At 39.6% G+C, this 8,779-nt stretch overlaps 1 protein-coding gene across 1 annotated transcript in view; it reads left to right on the top strand.

Annotated features, from left to right (window-relative positions):
• Window positions 1-8,779, top strand: part of LOC115215180 (TLC domain-containing protein 4-B-like) — an 80,040-nt gene that overhangs the window by 1,223 nt on the left and 70,038 nt on the right. The window lies entirely within an intron of this gene.

The raw sequence follows: 8,779 nt of genomic DNA, 5'->3' as shown, positions 1-8,779 counted from the left end.
TATGTATATATATATATATATATATATATATATATGTATATAATATATATAAAATCCCCAGAGAGAGGAAATTTTAATGAGACGGCGTACGAAATTTCAAATCGCCTAAACAAACAGATTGAAAGCAGTGAAAAGTCCCGCCTAAAAATAAAACTGTTGGAAATCGAAAAATGTCTGCAACTCTCCCATGAAAAGGAAAGAGTAGACAAGAAGCCTGGGCTATAGAAAACATAAAATCTAACCCCAGAGCTTTCTACAGGTATGCCAAAGAAACAGCTACAGTGCACTGTAGAATAGGGCCACTCCTTGAAAAGGATGGCACACTTACAGGAAAACCAATGAGGGTAAGTGAAATACTGAATGAGCAATTCAAGAGTGTTTTCACTCCACCCCTTGGGCATCTCCAAATCACCATCCAACTGACTTTTTTACCACTGCAGATATAAAATCAGAGGCGGCGACGATAGATTACATCGATATAAAGGAAGACGATGTAACCAAGGCTATAGATGAAATGAAAACAGACTCAGCTACTGGCCCCGATGGATTCCCGGCAATCCTCCTAAAAGCATGTAAGAGAGTCCTAGCAAGACACTGCAGTTCCTCTTTCAGAGCTTCCTTGCAGCTGGCAAACTTCCAGGAAAACTGAAGGAAGGTAAAATATGCCCCATTCATAAAGGAGGTAGCAGAGCGGAAGCCAAGAACTATAGACCTATCACTCTGACCTCACACATCAGCAAGGTCATGGAACGAATAGTCAGAAGGAAGCTGATCACCTTCCTTGAAGAGAATGACTTGCTGCCCGACACCCAACATGGTTTCAGACCAGGGAGAAGCTGTTTAACTCAGCTCCTACAACACTATGACTGGGTGCTGAAACGGCTGCTCAACCACTCAAATGTGGGTGATATATCTCGACTTTGCAAAGGCCTTGATAAAGTCGATCATGGAATGATATGTCACAAACTGCGTGATCTCAACATAGTTGGAAAACTGGGAGAATGGCTTCATGACTTTCTGAAGGATAGAAGTCAGGTGGTAGTAGCCAATGGGGCCACTCCATTAACACACAAATAGTGAGCGGTGTTCCGCAGGGCACTGTTCTGGGACCACTACTGTTCATAATGGCCCTCTCAGACATGCCCTCAGCCACGCAGAGAGCCACGATCACAAGTTATGCAGATGATACAAAAGTTTCACAGGCAATACAGAACCCTGAGGACACTAAACACCTGCAATGTGAGCTGGACGAAAATACAAGTGGGCTGAAAAGAATAGCATGCAGTTCAATGCTGGAAAGTTTCAAGCTTTATACTATCAGCATGCAAAACTGAATGCAATACCCAATGAATACACTGGACCCGGAGGGATTGCAATTCCAGAGGCACAATCAGTGCGTGACCTGGGTATTCACATGAGTGATGACGCGACCTTTCATGTACATGTTGCTAAACTGACAATGAAATGTAGACGGCTGGCTGGATGGATTCTTAGAACCTTTAGAACAAGAGAACAAGAAACCATGATGGTCCTCTGGAAGACACTTGTCCTAAGCCACTTTGACTATTGCTCTCAGCTATGGTCACCATCCAGTGTCAAGTTGATCACAGAACTTGAGGCGATCCAACAAAGCTACACAAAGAAGATAGCCTCTATGCAGAATGTAAGCTACTGGGAAAGACTCAAGAGATTAAAATTATATTCCCTGGAGCGTAGGCGGGAAAGATATGCCATAATATACATCTGGAAGATCCTGGAGGGAAGTGTCCTGAACTTTGGCATCGAGAGTTACGCAAATGCCAGAACTGGGCGCCACTGCGTGGTGCCTAGGACTCCAAACCTGCCATCAAGATGTAGGACAAGATTCTGTGATAGCCTGGGCTTCCGAGGCCCACAGCTCTTCAATATCTCCTGAAGAACCTGAGAGACCTGCATGGGGTGGATACAGATGTCTTAAAATGAAGCTGGATCTCTTCCTGTCAGGTGTCCCAGATGAACCAACTTCACGGCAGGAGGGGCAGATGAGGGCAGCTGCATCGAACTCTCTCATGCACCAAATAGCAGTTGCTAGAAAGCCTCCATGAAGTGAAACCAAGTAGCAACACCAAATGGCGGTGCCCCAGCATGGCCACAGCTCATAAGCTGAAACTAGAATCAATCAATCAATCAAGAAAATATATATTTGTATATACATATATATGTATATATATGTATGTATATATATGTATGTATATATATGTATATACATATATATGTATATACATATATATGTATATATATATGTATATATATGTATGTATATATATGTATATATATGTATGTATATATATGTATATACATATATATGTATGTATATATATATGTATATATATATATATGTACGTATTTATAAAGCTTCCCGTTATATATATTATGTATATATATATGTATATATATATAATGTACGTATATATATATATATATGTATATATATATGTCTATATATATGTATGTATATATATATGTATGTATATATATATATGTATATATATATATGTATATATTATGTATATATATATATTATATATGTATATATATATATATATGTAATATATATATATATTGTATGTATATATATGTAATATATATATATATGTCTATATATATATATGTCTATATATTATATGGTATGTACATATATATGTATATATATATACGTATGTATATATATATATATGTATGTATATATATGTATGTATATAGATATGTATATATATTATATATGTATGTATATATATGTATGTATATATATACGTATATATAATTTATATATATATGTATGTATATATGTATATATTTATATGTATGTATATATGTATATATTTATATGTATGATATATGTATATAATATATGTATAGTGTATATGTATATATATATGTATATAGTATATATGTTATATATATTACATATATAGGATTGTATGTATAATATATTTATATTTATATGTATGTATAATATATAATATTTTATATGTATATATGTATGTATATATATAGTATCCTACGTTTTTATTTCTTACGAACCTACCCAACCCTTCCTGCCATCGTTCCTCCTTACCCCAACCTTCCCCACTGGTGCTCCCCTATATTGACCGCACCCCCTCTACTGTCTTTCCCTCTCTTTTCACTGGTGAAACCTTTCTCAGCCTGACCCCCCCCAACTCAACTCTAGAATATCTGTATTTTTCCTCCTTACTACGTTACCTAATTACATTACTCAGTGACGATAACGAATGTCCACTGCTAACACCAGCTCCTGTCCACGGCGTGGACAGGTCGGAAGAGATATCAAAAGAAAAATGCCACGAAAACTATCACCACCACAACAACCCTCCTCTTCTCAGGCGCTGAATTCCTCCCCTCCCCCCACATCTCCTTCCCAGTTTTAAGAGTTGGCACTATCAATGTTGGTACATTGACAGGCAAGTCTAGTGAGATTGTAGAGATGCTAGAGAGAAGACAGGTTGATGTATGCTGCATACAAGAGGTAAGATGGAGAGCTGCTTCGGCTAGGGTCCTCACGGGCAAGGCACTTAGGTACAAACTCTTCTGGCAAGGTAACGTGGAAGGTGTAGGGGGTGTAGGCATTCTCCTTGCGGAGAAATGGGTGGATGAGGTCATAGAGGTCGTCAGGGTTTGCGATAGAGTGCTTAAGCTCAGGTTGGTCCTACAGAGTGGCACAGCTATGATTATCTCCGCCTATGCCCCACAAGCGGGACTACCAAATGATCAGAAGGACAACTTTTATGATACCTTCTGCAGGCTACTTCAAAGACTAGTAGCAAGGACCTCATCTTTGTAGGTGGAGATTTTAATGGGCATGTTGGGCGGGAATGGGTATCTTCACTGGGGTACATGGTGGCTATGGTATTGGCACCAGAAATGATGAGGGAACTAGACTGCTGGAATTCTGTGATGCATGTAACCTTTCAATCTGCAACACTAACTTCAAGAAGCCAGTCTGCCACCTTATAACTTATCAGTCAGGAGACTCCGCTAGCCAAATAGACTTCATCCTCACCAGACAGCGGGATGCAGGGTTGCTCTTGAATACAAAGACCCTCCCGGGTGAAGAATGTATCCCTCAGCATAGACTAATCATCAGTGACTTTAAGCTTGAGGCCAGAAGGACTCCAAGAAACAAACCAATCCAGAAAAGAAGGATTTGGAGGCTAAAGAACCCTTCACATGGTCAGAAATTTAGGGACATACTCATCAAGAAATTTGATGAGAGGGAGGAGGAGCTTCAGACGTCAGACATAGAAGGTAGCTGGGAATTCCTACGGGACAGCTTGCTGAGTGCCACAGACCGAGTCTGTGGATGGTGCAAAGTCCCTTCCAGACCTAGAATTACGTGGTGGTGGAATAGTGCAGTAGATAAAGCCATCTGTAAAAAGAGACGGGCCTGGAAAGCCTGGAAGGATGGGGGCAGCAGGGAACTGTACCAGATAGCCAAAAGGGAGGCTGGGCGGCAGGTATACATAGCCAAAGATGTAGCAGAAAAGAAGAAGTTTGCCAATGTCCAGCGACGCGAGGATCAAAGAGCTGAAGTATTTCGGATTGCCAGACAGTGTGTCAGAGAAAATAGTGATGTTATAGGAGAGAAATGTGTCCGCATGGATGATGGGGCACTTGCTTTTACTGCTAGTGAAAAGAAAGAGGCTTGGAGAAGCCATTATGAAAGACTGCTGAATGAGGAGAATGAATGGGAGGAGGAGAGCCTGCCAAATGTTGACCCAGTAGAGGGACCAGCTACCCGAATAGACAGCTCCCTTGTAGATAAGGCAATTAAGGATATGAAACCAGGCAAAGCCCCTGGCCTATCAGGAATCACTGCTGAGATGCTTAAAACAGCTGGCTATGTGGGCTATACCATAGTCACCCGCATTGTAAACCAGGTAGTTCACAATGGAGTCATACCCAATGACTGGTGCAGCAGCACCATAGTCAACTGCTACAAGGGTAAGGGTGATGCTCTAGATAGAAATAACTACAGAGGTATCAAACTGTTGGACCAGGTGATGAAGGTCTCAGAGAAGGTCATAACCCATCTCATTAGGGAGAGAATTTGTTTAGATGAAATGCAGTTCGGTTTTGTACCAGGTAGAAGCACCACTGATGCTATATTCCTGGTCCGACAACTGCAGGAGAAGTACCTAGCTAAAGATAAACCCCTCTACATAGCTTTTGTAGACTTGGAGAAAGCCTTTGACAGGGTTCCCGTTCCCTATCTGGTGGTCGATGCGGAAACTGGAGATTGAAGAATGGCTAATAAGGGCTGTACAGGCTCTATACAGAGAGGCTGTCAGCAAGGTTAGGATTGGCAACGAATATAGTGAAGAATTCCGGGTAGAAGTAGGTGTGCACCAGGGCTCAGCCCTCAGTCCCCTTTTATTCATCATAGTCCTTCAGGCAATAACAGAGGAATTCAAAACGGGATGCCCCTGGGAGCTCCTCTATGCCGATGACCTAGCTCTCATAGCAGAATCACTACCGGAACTAGAAGAGAAATTTCGGGTGTGGAAGCAAGGGTTGGAATCAAAGGGCCTTAGAATAAATGTAGCAAAGACCAAAGTATTAGTAAGCAGCAAGAGGTACTCAGCACACACCCCCTCGGGTAGGTGGCCCTGCTCAATCTGTAGGAAAGGTACAGGTAGAAACTCCATAAGATGCACCCAATGTAAGTTATGGACACATAAGAGGTGCAGCAACATTAAAGGGAAATTAACAGATAAGATAGCTTTCATGTGCGGCAGATGCACAGGGACAATAGACACAACAGACACTCAGAAAACAGATTCCATCACACTCCAGGGAGAGAAACTAGAAGTAGTTGATAGTTTCCGCTACCTGGGTGACCAAGTTAGTAGCGGAGGTGGATGCACAGAGAGTATCACCACTAGAATACGAATAGCCTGGGCAAAGTTCAGAAAGCTCCTACCCCTACTGGCAACAAAAGGTCTCTCCCTCAGAGCGAAGGTAGATTGTATGATGCATGTGTGCGAACTGCCATGCTTCACGGTAATGAAACATGGGCTGTGACTGCAGAGGACATGCGTAGACTTGAAAGAAATGAAGCTAGCATGATCCGCTGGATGTGTAGTGTCAGTGTGCACGCAAGACAGAGTGTAAGCATCCTGAGAGAAATGCTGGATATAAGAAGCATCAGATGTGGTGTGCAAGAGCGACGCTTGCGATGGTATGGTCATGTGCTGCGGATGGATGAAGAGAGATGTGTGAAGAAGTGCCACTCCCAAACAGTTGAAGGTATCAGGGGGAGAGGTAGACCCAGGAAGACATGGGATGAGGTAGTCAAGCATGACCTCAGAGCATTGGGCCTCACTGAGGCAATGGCGAAGGACCGAGATCTCTGGAGATATGCTGTGACTGCAAAGACCCGGGCTGCTTTCTGCAGCAATTCCACATACCCCCTACCCATTCAAATACCCCGGATCCCCAATGTACCCTGGACCCAGTTGCCCCCGTGCCGCTGGCACGTTAAAAGCTCGAACCGATCGTGACCGATGCCGGACCCCCGGCCCCTGTGCAGGTGGCACGTAAAAAGCACCCAATCCACTCACGGAGTGGTTGGCGTTAGGAAGGGCATCCAGCCGTAGAAACTCTGCCAATCAGACTGGAGCCTGGAGCGGCCCCTGGCTTCCCAGACCCCGGTCGAACCGTCCAACCCGTGCTAGCGCGGAAAACGGACGTTAAACGATGATGATGATGATGATGATATATATATATATATGTATATATATATATATATACATACATAATATATATATGATGGAATATATTATATATATATGTATATATATATTTATATATATGTATATAATATATATATATATATAAATACATATATATATATATGTATGTATATATTATATGTATATATTATATTTATTATACGTATATATATATTTATTATATATGTATATATTTTTATGTATATTTATATATTTATACGTACGTATATTTATTTATTTAAATATTTATATATGCATATATTTATATGTATATCTATCTATGTATTTATATATATGCATACATTTATATGTATATTTATGTATATATTTATATATGTGTATTATATGTATATTTATACACGTATAATTATATGTATATATACATATATACATGTATATTTATATATGTGTACTTATATGTATAGTTATATATGTATATATATATGTGAGTATTTGCAAATATCCATACGTATATTTATATGTTTATATTTATTTATATATATTTATAGATATATATATAGATATATATTTATTTTGATATGTCTATGTCTCTATCTATATACACACACGTTCATACCGACCCACCTCTGTACACTTGTGTACTTACTGTTACACATATGTATATAAGCTGCATATGTGTCTGTCTGGATGATTGTTTCCTTGCAATGGTAGCAGCTGCAAAATTAAACAGCTGTTAATAGCAGGCTGATGTTGGTGCTGTAACACGAGATTGCTGCAATCTGTTTGATGCATATATGCAGGAATATGTGCATGGGTTCCTGTTTTGACTTGTACGCATATTTGCTTCACTACATGTGTATTGTATACAAAAGAAATTCTGCCTGATTTTGTATAACAGTACACGTTTGTGTTTATTTAGACATAGGTGGTTGCTAGCACTTAAGTAGAAATTAATTCTTTTCGGGATTCACCCTTTTTCTCATAAGCATTTTATATATAGACTATAATATAGATACTCTTTTATTCTTTTACTCTTTTACTTGTTTCAGTCATTTGACTGCAGCCATGCTGGAGCACCGCCTTTAGTCGAGCAAATCAACCCCGGGAATTATTCTTTCTAAGCCCAGTACTTATTCTATCAGTCTATTTTGCCGAACTGCTAAGTGACGGGGACGTAAATACACCAGCACTGGTTGTCAAGCAATGCTAGGGGGACAAACACAGACACACAAACACACACACACATATATATATATATATATATATACAAATATACGACAGGCTTCTTTCAGTTTCCGTCTACCAAATCCACTCACAAGGCTCTGGTCAGCCCGGGGCTATAGCAGAAGACACTTGCCCAAGGTGCCACGCAGTGGGACTGAACCCGGAACTATGTGGTTGGTTAGCAAGCTACTTACCAAACAGCCACTGTTTTTGAAAAACAATTTTATGAATTACCATGAAACATTTACAAAGAGGGTGATTTGTATACTGTGAGTAGAATAAAATTTATTGTGAATACCATGTAGAATGGAACATTCAGATTTTGCCTAGTCACCTATTGGTTTGTTGAATGAATTGATAGGCAAAATTTCAAGTGACAGTAAATTTGATCTAAACAACAATATAAAGATATATAAATTTAAACCTTGATTTAATATAATTGAATGTATAATAACCCTTTATACTGTAGGCATAACGCCTAAAATTTGGTAGGAGGTTCTAGTCCAGTGGTTCTCAGCCATTTTTGCCTATGAATTCCTTTGATTCCTATTTTACCCGGGGAATGGAGGATCCTCTTAGCTGTTCAATATCTAGTAACTCCTATTATATTTTTTTTATTAAATATTATTAGGAATTGAATTTAAAATGTTTAAATATTTTATGTATTGTAGTGACATAACCAGTTTATTGCACATAGATATTAACAACAAAATCCTATATGGAACCCCAAGAGCCATATGGATTCCGGTTGAGAACCACTGGTACTGCTCAACTGGTACTTATTTTATCGATCCTAAAAAGAT

This window comes from Octopus sinensis, linkage group LG8, assembly GCF_006345805.1.
Source record: "Octopus sinensis linkage group LG8, ASM634580v1, whole genome shotgun sequence".
Lineage (NCBI taxonomy): Eukaryota > Metazoa > Mollusca > Cephalopoda > Octopoda > Octopodidae > Octopus > Octopus sinensis.
The sequence above is the reverse complement of the archived record's forward strand: the minus strand, read 5'-3'. Positions and strand labels throughout refer to the sequence as shown.